Source organism: Equus asinus, chromosome 28, assembly GCF_041296235.1.
Source record: "Equus asinus isolate D_3611 breed Donkey chromosome 28, EquAss-T2T_v2, whole genome shotgun sequence".
NCBI classification, from domain to species: Eukaryota; Metazoa; Chordata; class Mammalia; order Perissodactyla; family Equidae; genus Equus; species Equus asinus.
This window is the reverse complement of record NC_091817.1, coordinates 4,954,630-4,975,657: the sequence shown is the minus strand read 5'-3', so window position 1 is coordinate 4,975,657 and position 21,028 is coordinate 4,954,630.

The window sequence follows — 21,028 nt, the reverse complement described above, 5'->3', positions numbered from 1 at the left end:
TAGCTGACAGGTGATTTTGGCGTCCCCGGCAGGTGGTTACAGCGAGTTGAGCAGGAGGTTCCGGCATGCTCGGCAGTTGCATCCGGTGTCTCTGGCACGTGGTTCTGGCACGTCTGACATTTGGTTGCATCATGTCTGGCAGGTGATTCCGGAGTGTCCGGCAAGAGGTTCTGGTGTAGCCGGCAGGTGATTTTGGCATGTCCGGCAGGTGTTTCTGGCGAGCTGTTCAGGTGGTTCCGGTGTTCTTGGCAGGTGATTCTGGCGTGTCCAGCAGGTGGTTCCGGTCTGTCCGGTAATGGGTTCCGTCATGTGCCGCACGTGGTTCTGGGACGTCTGAGAGGTGGTTCCCGCATGCCCGGCAGGTGCTCCAGGAGAGTCCTACAAGTGGTTCTGGCCTAGCCCGCAGATGATTTTGGCGTGTCCGGCAGGTGGTTCCGGCATGCTCGGCAGGTGGTTCAGGCATGTCTGGTAGGTGGTTCCGGTCTGTCCGCGAGGTGGTTCCGGCGTGTCAGGCACGTGGTTCCGGCATGTGTGGCAGGTGGTTCTGGCATGTCCGGCAGGTGATTCTGGATTGTCCACCAAGTGGCTCTGGTGTAACCAGCAGGTGATTCCGGAGTGTACGGCAAGTGGTTCTGGCATAGCTGGCTGGTGATTTTGGGGTGTCCAGCAGGTGGCTCCAGCGAGTCGAGCAAGTTGTTCCGGTGTGCTCAGCAGGTGGTTCAGGCAGGTCCGGCAGGTGTTTCTGGTCTGTCCAGTACGTGGTGCCGGCATGTCCGGCACGTGCTTCCAGTATGTTTGAGAGGCGGTTCCTACCTTCCCGGCGGGAGATTCCAGAGAGTCCGCCATGTGATTCTGGCCTACCTGGCAGGGGATTTGGGCGTCTCTGGCTGGTGGTTCCGGCGAGTCGAACAGGAGGTCCCGGCGTGCTCGGCAGGTGCATCCGGTGTCTCTGGCACGTCATTCTGGCACGTTCGAGAGGAGGTTCCGGCATGCCTGACAGGTGATTCCGGAGTGTCCGACAAGGGGTTCTGGCACGTCTGAGAGGTGGTTCCGGCATACCCTGCAGGTGATTCTGGCTTGTCTGCCGAGTGGTGCTGGCGTAGCCATCAGGTGATTTTGGCGTGTCCAGCAGGTGGCTCCAGCGAGTAGAGCAGGTTGTTCCAGCGTACTCAGCAGGTGGTTCAGGCGGGTCTGGCAGGTGGTTCCGGTCTCTCTAGTGGGTGGTTCCGGCGTGTCCGGCACGTGCTTCTGGCACGTCTGAGAGCTGGTTCCGGCATGCCCGGCGGGTGAGTCCATAGAGTCCGCCACGTGGTTCTGGCCTAGCTGACAGGTGATTTTGGCGTCCCCGGCAGGTGGTTACAGCGAGTTGAGCAGGAGGTTCCGGCATGCTCGGCAGTTGCATCCGGTGTCTCTGGCACGTGGTTCTGGCACGTCTGACATTTGGTTGCATCATGTCTGGCAGGTGATTCCGGAGTGTCCGGCAAGAGGTTCTGGTGTAGCCGGCAGGTGATTTTGGCATGTCCGGCAGGTGTTTCTGGCGAGCTGTTCAGGTGGTTCCGGTGTTCTTGGCAGGTGATTCTGGCGTGTCCAGCAGGTGGTTCCGGTCTGTCCGGTAATGGGTTCCGTCATGTGCCGCACGTGGTTCTGGGACGTCTGAGAGGTGGTTCCCGCATGCCCGGCAGGTGCTCCAGGAGAGTCCTACAAGTGGTTCTGGCCTAGCCCGCAGGTGATTTTGGCGTGTCCGGCAGGTGGTTCCGGCATGCTCGGCAGGTGGTTCAGGCATGTCTGGTAGGTGGTTGCGGTCTGTCCGCGAGGTGGTTCCGGCGTGTCAGGCACGTGGTTCCGGCATGTGTGACAGGTGGTTCTGGCATGTCCGGCAGGTGATTCTGGATTGTCCACCAAGTGGCTCTGGTGTAACCAGCAGGTGATTCCGGAGTGTACGGCAAGTGGTTCTGGCATAGCTGGCTGGTGATTTTGGGGTGTCCAGCAGGTGGCTCCAGCGAGTCGAGCAAGTTGTTCCGGTGTGCTCAGCAGGTGGTTCAGGCAGGTCCGGCAGGTGTTTCTGGTCTGTCCAGTACGTGGTGCCGGCATGTCCGGCACGTGCTTCCAGTATGTTTGAGAGGCGGTTCCTACCTTCCCGGCGGGAGATTCCAGAGAGTCCGCCATGTGATTCTGGCCTACCTGGCAGGGGATTTTGGCGTCTCTGGCTGGTGGTTCCGGCGAGTCGAAGAGGAGGTTCCGGCGTGCTCGGCAGGTGCATCCGGTGTCTCTGGCACGTCATTCTGGCACGTTCGAGAGGAGGTTCCGGCATGCCTGACAGGTGATTCCGGAGTGTCCGACAAGGGGTTCTGGCACGTCTGAGAGGTGGTTCCGGCATACCCTGCAGGTGATTCTGGCTTGTCTGCCGAGTGGTGCTGGCGTAGCCATCAGGTGATTTTGGCGTGTCCAGCAGGTGGCTCCAGCGAGTAGAGCAGGTTGTTCCAGCGTACTCAGCAGGTGGTTCAGGCGGGTCTGGCAGGTGGTTCCGGTCTCTCTAGTGGGTGGTTCCGGCGTGTCCGGCACGTGCTTCTGGCACGTCTGAGAGCTGGTTCCGGCATGCCCGGCGGGTGATTCCATAGAGTCCGCCACGTGGTTCTGGCCTAGCTGACAGGTGATTTTGGCGTCCCCGGCAGGTGGTTACAGCGAGTTGAGCAGGAGGTTCCGGCATGCTCGGCAGTTGCATCCGGTGTCTCTGGCACGTGGTTCTGGCACGTCTGACATTTGGTTGCATCATGTCTGGCAGGTGATTCCGGAGTGTCCGGCAAGAGGTTCTGGTGTAGCCGGCAGGTGATTTTGGCATGTCCGGCAGGTGTTTCTGGCGAGCTGTTCAGGTGGTTCCGGTGTTCTTGGCAGGTGATTCTGGCGTGTCCAGCAGGTGGTTCCGGTCTGTCCGGTAATGGGTTCCGTCATGTGCCGCACGTGGTTCTGGGACGTCTGAGAGGTGGTTCCCGCATGCCCGGCAGGTGCTCCAGGAGAGTCCTACAAGTGGTTCTGGCCTAGCCCGCAGGTGATTTTGGCGTGTCCGGCAGGTGGTTCCGGCATGCTCGGCAGGTGGTTCAGGCATGTCTGGTAGGTGGTTCCGGTCTGTCCGCGAGGTGGTTCCGGCGTGTCAGGCACGTGGTTCCGGCATGTGTGACAGGTGGTTCTGGCATGTCCGGCAGGTGATTCTGGATTGTCCACCAAGTGGCTCTGGTGTAACCAGCAGGTGATTCCGGAGTGTACGGCAAGTGGTTCTGGCATAGCTGGCTGGTGATTTTGGGGTGTCCAGCAGGTGGCTCCAGCGAGTCGAGCAAGTTGTTCCGGTGTGCTCAGCAGGTGGTTCAGGCAGGTCCGGCAGGTGTTTCTGGTCTGTCCAGTACGTGGTGCCGGCATGTCCGGCACGTGCTTCCAGTATGTTTGAGAGGTGGTTCCTACCTTCCCGGCGGGAGATTCCAGAGAGTCCGCCATGTGATTCTGGCCTACCTGGCAGGGGATTTGGGCGTCTCTGGCTGGTGGTTCCGGCGAGTCGAACAGGAGGTTCCGGCGTGCTCGGCAGGTGCATCCGGTGTCTCTGGCACGTCATTCTGGCACGTTCGAGAGGAGGTTCCGGCATGCCTGACAGGTGATTCCGGAGTGTCCGACAAGGGGTTCTGGCACGTCTGAGAGGTGGTTCCGGCATACCCTGCAGGTGATTCTGGCTTGTCTGCCGAGTGGTGCTGGCGTAGCCATCAGGTGATTTTGGCGTGTCCAGCAGGTGGCTCCAGCGAGTAGAGCAGGTTGTTCCAGCGTACTCAGCAGGTGGTTCAGGCGGGTCTGGCAGGTGGTTCCGGTCTCTCTAGTGGGTGGTTCCGGCGTGTCCGGCACGTGCTTCTGGCACGTCTGAGAGCTGGTTCCGGCATGCCCGGCGGGTGAGTCCATAGAGTCCGCCACGTGGTTCTGGCCTAGCTGACAGGTGATTTTGGCGTCCCCGGCAGGTGGTTACAGCGAGTTGAGCAGGAGGTTCCGGCATGCTCGGCAGTTGCATCCGGTGTCTCTGGCACGTGGTTCTGGCACGTCTGACATTTGGTTGCATCATGTCTGGCAGGTGATCCCGGAGTGTCCGGCAAGAGGTTCTGGTGTAGCCGGCAGGTGATTTTGGCATGTCCGGCAGGTGTTTCTGGCGAGCTGTTCAGGTGGTTCCGGTGTTCTTGGCAGGTGATTCTGGCGTGTCCAGCAGGTGGTTCCGGTCTGTCCGGTAATGGGTTCCGTCATGTGCCGCACGTGGTTCTGGGACGTCTGAGAGGTGGTTCCCGCATGCCCGGCAGGTGCTCCAGGAGAGTCCTACAAGTGGTTCTGGCCTAGCCCGCAGGTGATTTTGGCGTGTCCGGCAGGTGGTTCCGGCATGCTCGGCAGGTGGTTCAGGCATGTCTGGTAGGTGGTTCCGGTCTGTCCGCGAGGTGGTTCCGGCGTGTCAGGCACGTGGTTCCGGCATGTGTGGCAGGTGGTTCTGGCATGTCCGGCAGGTGATTCTGGATTGTCCACCAAGTGGCTCTGGTGTAACCAGCAGGTGATTCCGGAGTGTACGGCAAGTGGTTCTGGCATAGCTGGCTGGTGATTTTGGGGTGTCCAGCAGGTGGCTCCAGCGAGTCGAGCAAGTTGTTCCGGTGTGCTCAGCAGGTGGTTCAGGCAGGTCCGGCAGGTGTTTCTGGTCTGTCCAGTACGTGGTGCCGGCATGTCCGGCACGTGCTTCCAGTATGTTTGAGAGGCGGTTCCTACCTTCCCGGCGGGAGATTCCAGAGAGTCCGCCATGTGATTCTGGCCTACCTGGCAGGGGATTTGGGCGTCTCTGGCTGGTGGTTCCGGCGAGTCGAAGAGGAGGTCCCGGCGTGCTCGGCAGGTGCATCCGGTGTCTCTGGCACGTCATTCTGGCACGTTCGAGAGGAGGTTCCGGCATGCCTGACAGGTGATTCCGGAGTGTCCGACAAGGGGTTCTGGCACGTCTGAGAGGTGGTTCCGGCATACCCTGCAGGTGATTCTGGCTTGTCTGCCGAGTGGTGCTGGCGTAGCCATCAGGTGATTTTGGCGTGTCCAGCAGGTGGCTCCAGCGAGTAGAGCAGGTTGTTCCAGCGTACTCAGCAGGTGGTTCAGGCGGGTCTGGCAGGTGGTTCCGGTCTCTCTAGTGGGTGGTTCCGGCGTGTCCGGCACGTGCTTCTGGCACGTCTGAGAGCTGGTTCCGGCATGCCCGGCGGGTGATTCCATAGAGTCCGCCACGTGGTTCTGGCCTAGCTGACAGGTGATTTTGGCGTCCCCGGCAGGTGGTTACAGCGAGTTGAGCAGGAGGTTCCGGCATGCTCGGCAGTTGCATCCGGTGTCTCTGGCACGTGGTTCTGGCACGTCTGACATTTGGTTGCATCATGTCTGGCAGGTGATTCCGGAGTGTCCGGCAAGAGGTTCTGGTGTAGCCGGCAGGTGATTTTGGCATGTCCGGCAGGTGTTTCTGGCGAGCTGTTCAGGTGGTTCCGGTGTTCTTGGCAGGTGATTCTGGCGTGTCCAGCAGGTGGTTCCGGTCTGTCCGGTAATGGGTTCCGTCATGTGCCGCACGTGGTTCTGGGACGTCTGAGAGGTGGTTCCCGCATGCCCGGCAGGTGCTCCAGGAGAGTCCTACAAGTGGTTCTGGCCTAGCCCGCAGGTGATTTTGGCGTGTCCGGCAGGTGGTTCCGGCATGCTCGGCAGGTGGTTCAGGCATGTCTGGTAGGTGGTTCCGGTCTGTCCGCGAGGTGGTTCCGGCGTGTCAGGCACGTGGTTCCGGCATGTGTGGCAGGTGGTTCTGGCATGTCCGGCAGGTGATTCTGGATTGTCCACCAAGTGGCTCTGGTGTAACCAGCAGGTGATTCCGGAGTGTACGGCAAGTGGTTCTGGCATAGCTGGCTGGTGATTTTGGGGTGTCCAGCAGGTGGCTCCAGCGAGTCGAGCAAGTTGTTCCGGTGTGCTCAGCAGGTGGTTCAGGCAGGTCCGGCAGGTGTTTCTGGTCTGTCCAGTACGTGGTGCCGGCATGTCCGGCACGTGCTTCCAGTATGTTTGAGAGGCGGTTCCTACCTTCCCGGCGGGAGATTCCAGAGAGTCCGCCATGTGATTCTGGCCTACCTGGCAGGGGATTTGGGCGTCTCTGGCTGTTGGTTCCGGCGAGTCGAACAGGAGGTCCCGGCGTGCTCGGCAGGTGCATCCGGTGTCTCTGGCACGTCATTCTGGCACGTTCGAGAGGAGGTTCCGGCATGCCTGACAGGTGATTCCGGAGTGTCCGACAAGGGGTTCTGGCACGTCTGAGAGGTGGTTCCGGCATACCCTGCAGGTGATTCTGGCTTGTCTGCCGAGTGGTGCTGGCGTAGCCATCAGGTGATTTTGGCGTGTCCAGCAGGTGGCTCCAGCGAGTAGAGCAGGTTGTTCCAGCGTACTCAGCAGGTGGTTCAGGCGGGTCTGGCAGGTGGTTCCGGTCTCTCTAGTGGGTGGTTCCGGCGTGTCCGGCACGTGCTTCTGGCACGTCTGAGAGCTGGTTCCGGCATGCCCGGCGGGTGATTCCATAGAGTCCGCCACGTGGTTCTGGCCTAGCTGACAGGTGATTTTGGCGTCCCCGGCAGGTGGTTACAGCGAGTTGAGCAGGAGGTTCCGGCATGCTCGGCAGTTGCATCCGGTGTCTCTGGCACGTGGTTCTGGCACGTCTGACATTTGGTTGCATCATGTCTGGCAGGTGATTCCGGAGTGTCCGGCAAGAGGTTCTGGTGTAGCCGGCAGGTGATTTTGGCATGTCCGGCAGGTGTTTCTGGCGAGCTGTTCAGGTGGTTCCGGTGTTCTTGGCAGGTGATTCTGGCGTGTCCAGCAGGTGGTTCCGGTCTGTCCGGTAATGGGTTCCGTCATGTGCCGCACGTGGTTCTGGGACGTCTGAGAGGTGGTTCCCGCATGCCCGGCAGGTGCTCCAGGAGAGTCCTACAAGTGGTTCTGGCCTAGCCCGCAGATGATTTTGGCGTGTCCGGCAGGTGGTTCCGGCATGCTCGGCAGGTGGTTCAGGCATGTCTGGTAGGTGGTTCCGGTCTGTCCGCGAGGTGGTTCCGGCGTGTCAGGCACGTGGTTCCGGCATGTGTGGCAGGTGGTTCTGGCATGTCCGGCAGGTGATTCTGGATTGTCCACCAAGTGGCTCTGGTGTAACCAGCAGGTGATTCCGGAGTGTACGGCAAGTGGTTCTGGCATAGCTGGCTGGTGATTTGGGGTGTCCAGCAGGTGGCTCCAGCGAGTCGAGCAAGTTGTTCCGGTGTGCTCAGCAGGTGGTTCAGGCAGGTCCGGCAGGTGTTTCTGGTCTGTCCAGTACGTGGTGCCGGCATGTCCGGCACGTGCTTCCAGTATGTTTGAGAGGCGGTTCCTACCTTCCCGGCGGGAGATTCCAGAGAGTCCGCCATGTGATTCTGGCCTACCTGGCAGGGGATTTGGGCGTCTCTGGCTGGTGGTTCCGGCGAGTCGAACAGGAGGTCCCGGCGTGCTCGGCAGGTGCATCCGGTGTCTCTGGCACGTCATTCTGGCACGTTCGAGAGGAGGTTCCGGCATGCCTGACAGGTGATTCCGGAGTGTCCGACAAGGGGTTCTGGCACGTCTGAGAGGTGGTTCCGGCATACCCTGCAGGTGATTCTGGCTTGTCTGCCGAGTGGTGCTGGCGTAGCCATCAGGTGATTTTGGCGTGTCCAGCAGGTGGCTCCAGCGAGTAGAGCAGGTTGTTCCAGCGTACTCAGCAGGTGGTTCAGGCGGGTCTGGCAGGTGGTTCCGGTCTCTCTAGTGGGTGGTTCCGGCGTGTCCGGCACGTGCTTCTGGCACGTCTGAGAGCTGGTTCCGGCATGCCCGGCGGGTGAGTCCATAGAGTCCGCCACGTGGTTCTGGCCTAGCTGACAGGTGATTTTGGCGTCCCCGGCAGGTGGTTACAGCGAGTTGAGCAGGAGGTTCCGGCATGCTCGTCAGTTGCATCCGGTGTCTCTGGCACGTGGTTCTGGCACGTCTGACATTTGGTTGCATCATGTCTGGCAGGTGATTCCGGAGTGTCCGGCAAGAGGTTCTGGTGTAGCCGGCAGGTGATTTTGGCATGTCCGGCAGGTGTTTCTGGCGAGCTGTTCAGGTGGTTCCGGTGTTCTTGGCAGGTGATTCTGGCGTGTCCAGCAGGTGGTTCCGGTCTGTCCGGTAATGGGTTCCGTCATGTGCCGCACGTGGTTCTGGGACGTCTGAGAGGTGGTTCCCGCATGCCCGGCAGGTGCTCCAGGAGAGTCCTACAAGTGGTTCTGGCCTAGCCCGCAGGTGATTTTGGCGTGTCCGGCAGGTGGTTCCGGCATGCTCGGCAGGTGGTTCAGGCATGTCTGGTAGGTGGTTGCGGTCTGTCCGCGAGGTGGTTCCGGCGTGTCAGGCACGTGGTTCCGGCATGTGTGACAGGTGGTTCTGGCATGTCCGGCAGGTGATTCTGGATTGTCCACCAAGTGGCTCTGGTGTAACCAGCAGGTGATTCCGGAGTGTACGGCAAGTGGTTCTGGCATAGCTGGCTGGTGATTTTGGGGTGTCCAGCAGGTGGCTCCAGCGAGTCGAGCAAGTTGTTCCGGTGTGCTCAGCAGGTGGTTCAGGCAGGTCCGGCAGGTGTTTCTGGTCTGTCCAGTACGTGGTGCCGGCATGTCCGGCACGTGCTTCCAGTATGTTTGAGAGGCGGTTCCTACCTTCCCGGCGGGAGATTCCAGAGAGTCCGCCATGTGATTCTGGCCTACCTGGCAGGGGATTTTGGCGTCTCTGGCTGGTGGTTCCGGCGAGTCGAAGAGGAGGTTCCGGCGTGCTCGGCAGGTGCATCCGGTGTCTCTGGCACGTCATTCTGGCACGTTCGAGAGGAGGTTCCGGCATGCCTGACAGGTGATTCCGGAGTGTCCGACAAGGGGTTCTGGCACGTCTGAGAGGTGGTTCCGGCATACCCTGCAGGTGATTCTGGCTTGTCTGCCGAGTGGTGCTGGCGTAGCCATCAGGTGATTTTGGCGTGTCCAGCAGGTGGCTCCAGCGAGTAGAGCAGGTTGTTCCAGCGTACTCAGCAGGTGGTTCAGGCGGGTCTGGCAGGTGGTTCCGGTCTCTCTAGTGGGTGGTTCCGGCGTGTCCGGCACGTGCTTCTGGCACGTCTGAGAGCTGGTTCCGGCATGCCCGGCGGGTGATTCCATAGAGTCCGCCACGTGGTTCTGGCCTAGCTGACAGGTGATTTTGGCGTCCCCGGCAGGTGGTTACAGCGAGTTGAGCAGGAGGTTCCGGCATGCTCGGCAGTTGCATCCGGTGTCTCTGGCACGTGGTTCTGGCACGTCTGACATTTGGTTGCATCATGTCTGGCAGGTGATTCCGGAGTGTCCGGCAAGAGGTTCTGGTGTAGCCGGCAGGTGATTTTGGCATGTCCGGCAGGTGTTTCTGGCGAGCTGTTCAGGTGGTTCCGGTGTTCTTGGCAGGTGATTCTGGCGTGTCCAGCAGGTGGTTCCGGTCTGTCCGGTAATGGGTTCCGTCATGTGCCGCACGTGGTTCTGGGACGTCTGAGAGGTGGTTCCCGCATGCCCGGCAGGTGCTCCAGGAGAGTCCTACAAGTGGTTCTGGCCTAGCCCGCAGGTGATTTTGGCGTGTCCGGCAGGTGGTTCCGGCATGCTCGGCAGGTGGTTCAGGCATGTCTGGTAGGTGGTTCCGGTCTGTCCGCGAGGTGGTTCCGGCGTGTCAGGCACGTGGTTCCGGCATGTGTGACAGGTGGTTCTGGCATGTCCGGCAGGTGATTCTGGATTGTCCACCAAGTGGCTCTGGTGTAACCAGCAGGTGATTCCGGAGTGTACGGCAAGTGGTTCTGGCATAGCTGGCTGGTGATTTTGGGGTGTCCAGCAGGTGGCTCCAGCGAGTCGAGCAAGTTGTTCCGGTGTGCTCAGCAGGTGGTTCAGGCAGGTCCGGCAGGTGTTTCTGGTCTGTCCAGTACGTGGTGCCGGCATGTCCGGCACGTGCTTCCAGTATGTTTGAGAGGTGGTTCCTACCTTCCCGGCGGGAGATTCCAGAGAGTCCGCCATGTGATTCTGGCCTACCTGGCAGGGGATTTGGGCGTCTCTGGCTGGTGGTTCCGGCGAGTCGAACAGGAGGTTCCGGCGTGCTCGGCAGGTGCATCCGGTGTCTCTGGCACGTCATTCTGGCACGTTCGAGAGGAGGTTCCGGCATGCCTGACAGGTGATTCCGGAGTGTCCGACAAGGGGTTCTGGCACGTCTGAGAGGTGGTTCCGGCATACCCTGCAGGTGATTCTGGCTTGTCTGCCGAGTGGTGCTGGCGTAGCCATCAGGTGATTTTGGCGTGTCCAGCAGGTGGCTCCAGCGAGTAGAGCAGGTTGTTCCAGCGTACTCAGCAGGTGGTTCAGGCGGGTCTGGCAGGTGGTTCCGGTCTCTCTAGTGGGTGGTTCCGGCGTGTCCGGCACGTGCTTCTGGCACGTCTGAGAGCTGGTTCCGGCATGCCCGGCGGGTGAGTCCATAGAGTCCGCCACGTGGTTCTGGCCTAGCTGACAGGTGATTTTGGCGTCCCCGGCAGGTGGTTACAGCGAGTTGAGCAGGAGGTTCCGGCATGCTCGGCAGTTGCATCCGGTGTCTCTGGCACGTGGTTCTGGCACGTCTGACATTTGGTTGCATCATGTCTGGCAGGTGATCCCGGAGTGTCCGGCAAGAGGTTCTGGTGTAGCCGGCAGGTGATTTTGGCATGTCCGGCAGGTGTTTCTGGCGAGCTGTTCAGGTGGTTCCGGTGTTCTTGGCAGGTGATTCTGGCGTGTCCAGCAGGTGGTTCCGGTCTGTCCGGTAATGGGTTCCGTCATGTGCCGCACGTGGTTCTGGGACGTCTGAGAGGTGGTTCCCGCATGCCCGGCAGGTGCTCCAGGAGAGTCCTACAAGTGGTTCTGGCCTAGCCCGCAGGTGATTTTGGCGTGTCCGGCAGGTGGTTCCGGCATGCTCGGCAGGTGGTTCAGGCATGTCTGGTAGGTGGTTCCGGTCTGTCCGCGAGGTGGTTCCGGCGTGTCAGGCACGTGGTTCCGGCATGTGTGACAGGTGGTTCTGGCATGTCCGGCAGGTGATTCTGGATTGTCCACCAAGTGGCTCTGGTGTAACCAGCAGGTGATTCCGGAGTGTACGGCAAGTGGTTCTGGCATAGCTGGCTGGTGATTTTGGGGTGTCCAGCAGGTGGCTCCAGCGAGTCGAGCAAGTTGTTCCGGTGTGCTCAGCAGGTGGTTCAGGCAGGTCCGGCAGGTGTTTCTGGTCTGTCCAGTACGTGGTGCCGGCATGTCCGGCACGTGCTTCCAGTATGTTTGAGAGGTGGTTCCTACCTTCCCGGCGGGAGATTCCAGAGAGTCCGCCATGTGATTCTGGCCTACCTGGCAGGGGATTTGGGCGTCTCTGGCTGGTGGTTCCGGCGAGTCGAACAGGAGGTTCCGGCGTGCTCGGCAGGTGCATCCGGTGTCTCTGGCACGTCATTCTGGCACGTTCGAGAGGAGGTTCCGGCATGCCTGACAGGTGATTCCGGAGTGTCCGACAAGGGGTTCTGGCACGTCTGAGAGGTGGTTCCGGCATACCCTGCAGGTGATTCTGGCTTGTCTGCCGAGTGGTGCTGGCGTAGCCATCAGGTGATTTTGGCGTGTCCAGCAGGTGGCTCCAGCGAGTAGAGCAGGTTGTTCCAGCGTACTCAGCAGGTGGTTCAGGCGGGTCTGGCAGGTGGTTCCGGTCTCTCTAGTGGGTGGTTCCGGCGTGTCCGGCACGTGCTTCTGGCACGTCTGAGAGCTGGTTCCGGCATGCCCGGCTGGTGAGTCCATAGAGTCCGCAACGTGGTTCTGGCCTAGCTGACAGGTGATTTTGGCGTCCCCGGCAGGTGGTTACAGCGAGTTGAGCAGGAGGTTCCGGCATGCTCGGCAGTTGCATCCGGTGTCTCTGGCACGTGGTTCTGGCACGTCTGACATTTGGTTGCATCATGTCTGGCAGGTGATCCCGGAGTGTCCGGCAAGAGGTTCTGGTGTAGCCGGCAGGTGATTTTGGCATGTCCGGCAGGTGTTTCTGGCGAGCTGTTCAGGTGGTTCCGGTCTTCTTGGCAGCTGATTCTGGCGTGTCCAGCAGGTGGTTCCGGTCTGTCCGGTAATGGGTTCCGTCATGTGCCGCACGTGGTTCTGGGACATCTGAGAGGTGGTTCCCGCATGCCCGGCAGGTGCTCCAGGAGAGTCCTACAAGTGGTTCTGGCCTAGCCCGCAGGTGATTTTGGCGTGTCCGGCAGGTGGTTCCGGCATGCTCGGCAGGTGGTTCAGGCATGTCTGGTAGGTGGTTCCGGTCTGTCCGCGAGGTGGTTCCGGCGTGTCAGGCACGTGGTTCCGGCATGTGTGACAGGTGGTTCTGGCATGTCCGGCAGGTGATTCTGGATTGTCCACCAAGTGGCTCTGGTGTAACCAGCAGGTGATTCCGGAGTGTACGGCAAGTGGTTCTGGCATAGCTGGCTGGTGATTTTGGGGTGTCCAGCAGGTGGCTCCAGCGAGTCGAGCAAGTTGTTCCGGTGTGCTCAGCAGGTGGTTCAGGCAGGTCCGGCAGGTGTTTCTGGTCTGTCCAGTACGTGGTGCCGGCATGTCCGGCACGTGCTTCCAGTATGTTTGAGAGGTGGTTCCTACCTTCCCGGCGGGAGATTCCAGAGAGTCCGCCATGTGATTCTGGCCTACCTGGCAGGGGATTTGGGCGTCTCTGGCTGGTGGTTCCGGCGAGTCGAACAGGAGGTTCCGGCGTGCTCGGCAGGTGCATCCGGTGTCTCTGGCACGTCATTCTGACACGTTCGAGAGGAGGTTCCGGCATGCCTGACAGGTGATTCCGGAGTGTCCGACAAGGGGTTCTGGCACGTCTGAGAGGTGTTTCCGGCATACCCTGCAGGTGATTCTGGCTTGTCTGCCGAGTGGTGCTGGCGTAGCCATCAGGTGATTTTGGCGTGTCCAGCAGGTGGCTCCAGCGAGTAGAGCAGGTTGTTCCAGCGTACTCAGCAGGTGGTTCAGGCGGGTCTGGCAGGTGGTTCCGGTCTCTCTAGTGGGTGGTTCCGGCGTGTCTGGCACGTGCTTCTGGCACGTCTGAGAGCTGGTTCCGGCATGCCCGGCGGGTGATTCCATAGAGTCCGCCACGTGGTTCTGGCCTAGCTGACAGGTGATTTTGGCGTCCCCGGCAGGTGGTTACAGCGAGTTGAGCAGGAGGTTCCGGCATGCTCGGCAGTTGCATCCGGTGTCTCTGGCACGTGGTTCTGGCACGTCTGACATTTGGTTGCATCATGTCTGGCAGGTGATTCCGGAGTGTCCGGCAAGAGGTTCTGGTGTAGCCGGCAGGTGATTTTGGCATGTCCGGCAGGTGTTTCTGGCGAGCTGTTCAGGTGGTTCCGGTGTTCTTGGCAGGTGATTCTGGCGTGTCCAGCAGGTGGTTCCGGTCTGTCCGGTAATGGGTTCCGTCATGTGCCGCACGTGGTTCTGGGACGTCTGAGAGGTGGTTCCCGCATGCCCGGCAGGTGCTCCAGGAGAGTCCTACAAGTGGTTCTGGCCTAGCCCGCAGGTGATTTTGGCGTGTCCGGCAGGTGGTTCCGGCATGCTCGGCAGGTGGTTCAGGCATGTCTGGTAGGTGGTTCCGGTCTGTCCGCGAGGTGGTTCCGGCGTGTCAGGCACGTGGTTCCGGCATGTGTGACAGGTGGTTCTGGCATGTCCGGCAGGTGATTCTGGATTGTCCACCAAGTGGCTCTGGTGTAACCAGCAGGTGATTCCGGAGTGTACGGCAAGTGGTTCTGGCATAGCTGGCTGGTGATTTTGGGGTGTCCAGCAGGTGGCTCCAGCGAGTCGAGCAAGTTGTTCCGGTGTGCTCAGCAGGTGGTTCAGGCAGGTCCGGCAGGTGTTTCTGGTCTGTCCAGTACGTGGTGCCGGCATGTCCGGCACGTGCTTCCAGTATGTTTGAGAGGTGGTTCCTACCTTCCCGGCGGGAGATTCCAGAGAGTCCGCCATGTGATTCTGGCCTACCTGGCAGGGGATTTGGGCGTCTCTGGCTGGTGGTTCCGGCGAGTCGAACAGGAGGTTCCGGCGTGCTCGGCAGGTGCATCCGGTGTCTCTGGCACGTCATTCTGGCACGTTCGAGAGGAGGTTCCGGCATGCCTGACAGGTGATTCCGGAGTGTCCGACAAGGGGTTCTGGCACGTCTGAGAGGTGTTTCCGGCATACCCTGCAGGTGATTCTGGCTTGTCTGCCGAGTGGTGCTGGCGTAGCCATCAGGTGATTTTGGCGTGTCCAGCAGGTGACTCCAGCGAGTAGAGCAGGTTGTTCCAGCGTACTCAGCAGGTGGTTCAGGCGGGTCTGGCAGGTGGTTCCGGTCTCTCTAGTGGGTGGTTCCGGCGTGTCCGGCACGTGCTTCTGGCACGTCTGAGAACTGGTTCCGGCATGCCCGGCGGGTGATTCCATAGAGTCCGCCACGTGGTTCTGGCCTAGCTGACAGGTGATTTTGGCGTCCCCGGCAGGTGGTTACAGCGAGTTGAGCAGGAGGTTCCGGCATGCTCGGCAGTTGCATCCGGTGTCTCTGGCACGTGGTTCTGGCACGTCTGACATTTGGTTGCATCATGTCTGGCAGGTGATTCCGGAGTGTCCGGCAAGAGGTTCTGGTGTAGCCGGCAGGTGATTTTGGCATGTCCGGCAGGTGTTTCTGGCGAGCTGTTCAGGTGGTTCCGGTGTTCTTGGCAGGTGATTCTGGCGTGTCCAGCAGGTGGTTCCGGTCTGTCCGGTAATGGGTTCCGTCATGTGCCGCACGTGGTTCTGGGACGTCTGAGAGGTGGTTCCCGCATGCCCGGCAGGTGCTCCAGGAGAGTCCTACAAGTGGTTCTGGCCTAGCCCGCAGGTGATTTTGGCGTGTCCGGCAGGTGGTTCCGGCATGCTCGGCAGGTGGTTCAGGCATGTCTGGTAGGTGGTTCCGGTCTGTCCGCGAGGTGGTTCCGGCGTGTCAGGCACGTGGTTCCGGCATGTGTGACAGGTGGTTCTGGCATGTCCGGCAGGTGATTCTGGATTGTCCACCAAGTGGCTCTGGTGTAACCAGCAGGTGATTCCGGAGTGTACGGCAAGTGGTTCTGGCATAGCTGGCTGGTGATTTTGGGGTGTCCAGCAGGTGGCTCCAGCGAGTCGAGCAAGTTGTTCCGGTGTGCTCAGCAGGTGGTTCAGGCAGGTCCGGCAGGTGTTTCTGGTCTGTCCAGTACGTGGTGCCGGCATGTCCGGCACGTGCTTCCAGTATGTTTGAGAGGTGGTTCCTACCTTCCCGGCGGGAGATTCCAGAGAGTCCGCCATGTGATTCTGGCCTACCTGGCAGGGGATTTGGGCGTCTCTGGCTGGTGGTTCCGGCGAGTCGAACAGGAGGTTCCGGCGTGCTCGGCAGGTGCATCCGGTGTCTCTGGCACGTCATTCTGGCACGTTCGAGAGGAGGTTCCGGCATGCCTGACAGGTGATTCCGGAGTGTCCGACAAGGGGTTCTGGCACGTCTGAGAGGTGTTTCCGGCATACCCTGCAGGTGATTCTGGCTTGTCTGCCGAGTGGTGCTGGCGTAGCCATCAGGTGATTTTGGCGTGTCCAGCAGGTGGCTCCAGCGAGTAGAGCAGGTTGTTCCAGCGTACTCAGCAGGTGGTTCAGGCGGGTCTGGCAGGTGGTTCCGGTCTCTCTAGTGGGTGGTTCCGGCGTGTCCGGCACGTGCTTCTGGCACGTCTGAGAACTGGTTCCGGCATGCCCGGCGGGTGATTCCATAGAGTCCGCCACGTGGTTCTGGCCTAGCTGACAGGTGATTTTGGCGTCCCCGGCAGGTGGTTACAGCGAGTTGAGCAGGAGGTTCCGGCATGCTCGGCAGTTGCATCCGGTGTCTCTGGCACGTGGTTCTGGCACGTCTGACATTTGGTTGCATCATGTCTGGCAGGTGATTCCGGAGTGTCCGGCAAGAGGTTCTGGTGTAGCCGGCAGGTGATTTTGGCATGTCCGGCAGGTGTTTCTGGCGAGCTGTTCAGGTGGTTCCGGTGTTCTTGGCAGCTGATTCTGGCGTGTCCAGCAGGTGGTTCCGGTCTGTCCGGTAATGGGTTCCGTCATGTGCCGCACGTGGTTCTGGGACGTCTGAGAGGTGGTTCCCGCATGCCCGGCAGGTGCTCCAGGAGAGTCCTACAAGTGGTTCTGGCCTAGCCCGCAGGTGATTTTGGCGTGTCCGGCAGGTGGTTCCGGCATGCTCGGCAGGTGGTTCAGGCATGTCTGGTAGGTGGTTCCGGTCTGTCCGCGAGGTGGTTCCGGCGTGTCAGGCACGTGGTTCCGGCATGTGTGACAGGTGGTTCTGGCATGTCCGGCAGGTGATTCTGGATTGTCCACCAAGTGGCTCTGGTGTAACCAGCAGGTGATTCCGGAGTGTACGGCAAGTGGTTCTGGCATAGCTGGCTGGTGATTTTGGGGTGTCCAGCAGGTGGCTCCAGCGAGTCGAGCAAGTTGTTCCGGTGTGCTCAGCAGGTGGTTCAGGCAGGTCCGGCAGGTGTTTCTGGTCTGTCCAGTACGTGGTGCCGGCATGTCCGGCACGTGCTTCCAGTATGTTTGAGAGGTGGTTCCTACCATCCCGGCGGGAGATTCCAGAGAGTCCGCCATGTGATTCTGGCCTACCTGGCAGGGGATTTGGGCGTCTCTGGCTGGTGGTTCCGGCGAGTCGAACAGGAGGTTCCGGCGTGCTCGGCAGGTGCATCCGGTGTCTCTGGCACGTCATTCTGGCACGTTCGAGAGGAGGTTCCGGCATGCCTGACAGGTGATTCCGGAGTGTCCGACAAGGGGTTCTGGCACGTCTGAGAGGTGTTTCCGGCATACCCTGCAGGTGATTCTGGCTTGTCTGCCGAGTGGTGCTGGCGTAGCCATCAGGTGATTTTGGCGTGTCCAGCAGGTGGCTCCAGCGAGTAGAGCAGGTTGTTCCAGCGTACTCAGCAGGTGGTTCAGGCGGGTCTGGCAGGTGGTTCCGGTCTCTCTAGTGGGTGGTTCCGGCGTGTCCGGCACGTGCTTCTGGCACGTCTGAGAGCTGGTTCCGGCATGCCCGGCGGGTGAGTCCATAGAGTCCGCCACGTGGTTCTGGCCTAGCTGACAGGTGATTTTGGCGTCCCCGGCAGGTGGTTACAGCGAGTTGAGCAGGAGGTTCCGGCATGCTCGGCAGTTGCATCCGGTGTCTCTGGCACGTGGTTCTGGCACGTCTGACATTTGGTTGCATCATGTCTGGCAGGTGATTCCGGAGTGTCCGGCAAGAGGTTCTGGTGTAGCCGGCAGGTGATTTTGGCATGTCCGGCAGGTGTTTCTGGCGAGCTGTTCAGGTGGTTCCGGTGTTCTTGGCAGGTGATTCTGGCGTGTCCAGCAGGTGGTTCCGGTCTGTCCGGTAATGGGTTCCGTCATGTGCCGCACGTGGTTCTGGGACGTCTGAGAGGTGGTTCCCGCATGCCCGGCAGGTGCTCCAGGAGAGTCCTACAAGTGGTTCTGGCCTAGCCCGCAGGTGATTTTGGCGTGTCCGGCAGGTGGTTCCGGCATGCTCGGCAGGTGGTTCAGGCATGTCTGGTAGGTGGTTCCGGTCTGTCCGCGAGGTGGTTCCGGCGTGTCAGGCACGTGGTTCCGGCATGTGTGACAGGTGGTTCTGGCATGTCCGGCAGGTGATTCTGGATTGTCCACCAAGTGGCTCTGGTGTAACCAGCAGGTGATTCCGGAGTGTACGGCAAGTGGTTCTGGCATAGCTGGCTGGTGATTTTGGGGTGTCCAGCAGGTGGCTCCAGCGAGTCGAGCAAGTTGTTCCGGTGTGCTCAGCAGGTGGTTCAGGCAGGTCCGGCAGGTGTTTCTGGTCTGTCCAGTACGTGGTGCCGGCATGTCCGGCACGTGCTTCCAGTATGTTTGAGAGGCGGTTCCTACCTTCCCGGCGGGAGATTCCAGAGAGTCCGCCATGTGATTCTGGCCTACCTGGCAGGGGATTTGGGCGTCTCTGGCTGGTGGTTCCGGCGAGTCGAAGAGGAGGTTCCGGCGTGCTCGGCAGGTGCATCCGGTGTCTCTGGCACGTCATTCTGGCACGTTCGAGAGGAGGTTCCGGCATGCCTGACAGGTGATTCCGGAGTGTCCGACAAGGGGTTCTGGCACGTCTGAGAGGTGGTTCCGGCATACCCTGCAGGTGATTCTGGCTTGTCTGCCGAGTGGTGCTGGCGTAGCCATCAGGTGATTTTGGCGTGTCCAGCAGGTGGCTCCAGCGAGTAGAGCAGGTTGTTCCAGCGTACTCAGCAGGTGGTTCAGGCGGGTCTGGCAGGTGGTTCCGGTCTCTCTAGTGGGTGGTTCCGGCGTGTCCGGCACGTGCTTCTGGCACGTCTGAGAGCTGGTTCCGGCATGCCCGGCGGGTGATTCCATAGAGTCCGCCACGTGGTTCTGGCCTAGCTGACAGGTGATTTTGGCGTCCCCGGCAGGTGGTTACAGCGAGTTGAGCAGGAGGTTCCGGCATGCTCGGCAGTTGCATCCGGTGTCTCTGGCACGTGGTTCTGGCACGTCTGACATTTGGTTGCATCATGTCTGGCAGGTGATTCCGGAGTGTCCGGCAAGAGGTTCTGGTGTAGCCGGCAGGTGATTTTGGCATGTCCGGCAGGTGTTTCTGGCGAGCTGTTCAGGTGGTTCCGGTCTTCTTGGCAGCTGATTCTGGCGTGTCCAGCAGGTGGTTCCGGTCTGTCCGGTAATGGGTTCCGTCATGTGCCGCACGTGGTTCTGGGACGTCTGAGAGGTGGTTCCCGCATGCCCGGCAGGTGCTCCAGGAGAGTCCTACAAGTGGTTCTGGCCTAGCCCGCAGGTGATTTTGGCGTGTCCGGCAGGTGGTTCCGGCATGCTCGGCAGGTGGTTCAGGCATGTCTGGTAGGTGGTTCCGGTCTGTCCGCGAGGTGGTTCCGGCGTGTCAGGCACGTGGTTCCGGCATGTGTGACAGGTGGTTCTGGCATGTCCGGCAGGTGATTCTGGATTGTCCACCAAGTGGCTCTGGTGTAACCAGCAGGTGATTCCGGAGTGTACGGCAAGTGGTTCTGGCATAGCTGGCTGGTGATTTTGGGGTGTCCAGCAGGTGGCTCCAGCGAGTCGAGCAAGTTGTTCCGGTGTGCTCAGCAGGTGGTTCAGGCAGGTCCGGCAGGTGTTTCTGGTCTGTCCAGTACGTGGTGCCGGCATGTCCGGCACGTGCTTCCAGTATGTTTGAGAGGCGGTTCCTACCTTCCCGGCGGTAGATTCCAGAGAGTCCGCCATGTGATTCTGGCCTACCTGGCAGGGGATTTGGGCGTCTCTGGCTGGTGGTTCCGGCGAGTCGAAGAGGAGGTTCCGGCGTGCTCGGCAGGTGCATCCGGTGTCTCTGACACGTCATTCTTGCACGTTCGAGAGGAGGTTCCGGCATGCCTGACAGGTGAATCCGGAGTGTCCGACAAGGGGTTCTGGCACGTCTGAGAGGTGGTTCCGGCATACCCTGCAGGTGATTCTGGCTTGTCTGCCGAGTGGTGCTGGCGTAGCCATCAGGTGATTTTGGCGTGTCCAGCAGGTGGCTCCAGCGAGTAGAGCAGGTTGTTCCAGCGTACTCAGCAGTTGGTTCAGGCGGGTCTGGCAGGTGGTTCCGGTCTCTCTAGTGGGTGGTTCCGGCGTGTCCGGCACGTGCTTCTGGCACGTCTGAGAGCTGGTTCCGGCATGCCCGGCTGGTGATTCCATAGAGTCCGCCACGTGGTTCTGGCCTAGCTGACAGGTGATTTTGGCGTCCCCGGCAGGTGGTTACAGCGAGTTGAGCAGGAGGTTCCGGCATGCTCGGCAGTTGCATCCGGTGTCTCTGGCACGTGGTTCTGGCACGTCTGACATTTGGTTGCATCATGTCTGGCAGGTGATTCCGGAGTGTCCGGCAAGAGGTTCTGGTGTAGCCGGCAGGTGATTTTGGCATGTCCGGCAGGTGTTTCTGGCGAGCTGTTCAGGTGGTTCCGGTGTTCTTGGCAGCTGATTCTGGCGTGTCCAGCAGGTGGTTCCGGTCTGTCCGGTAATGGGTTCCGTCATGTGCCGCACGTGGTTCTGGGACGTCTGAGAGGTGGTTCCCGCATGCCCGGCAGGTGCTCCAGGAGAGTCCTACAAGTGGTTCTGGCCTAGCCCGCAGGTGATTTTGGCGTGTCCGGCAGGTGGTTCCGGCATGCTCGGCAGGTGGTTCAGGCATGTCTGGTAGGTGGTTCCGGTCTGTCCGCGAGGTGGTTCCGGCGTGTCAGGCACGTGGTTCCGGCATGTGTGACAGGTGGTTCTGGCATGTCCGGCAGGTGATTCTGGATTGTCCACCAAGTGGCTCTGGTGTAACCAGCAGGTGATTCCGGAGTGTACGGCAAGTGGTTCTGGCATAGCTGGCTGGTGATTTTGGGGTGTCCAGCAGGTGGCTCCAGCGAGTCGAGCAAGTTGTTCCGGTGTGCTCAGCAGGTGGTTCAGGCAGGTCCGGCAGGTGTTTCTGGTCTGTCCAGTACGTGGTGCCGGCATGTCCGGCACGTGCTTCCAGTATGTTTGAGAGGCGGTTCCTACCTTCCCGGCGGGAGATTCCAGAGAGTCCGCCATGTGATTCTGGCCTACCTGGCAGGGGATTTGGGCGTCTCTGGCTGGTGGTTCCGGCGAGTCGAAGAGGAGGTTCCGGCGTGCTCGGCAGGTGCATCCGGTGTCTCTGGCACGTCATTCTGGCACGTTCGAGAGGAGGTTCCGGCATGCCTGACAGGTGATTCCGGAGTGTCCGACAAGGGGTTCTGGCACGTCTGAGAGGTGGTTCCGGCATACCCTGCAGGTGATTCTGGCTTGTCTGCCGAGTGGTGCTGGCGTAGCCATCAGGTGATTTTGGCGTGTCCAGCAGGTGGCTCCAGCGAGTAGAGCAGGTTGTTCCAGCGTACTCAGCAGGTGGTTCAGGCGGGTCTGGCAGGTGGTTCCGGTCTCTCTAGTGGGTGGTTCCG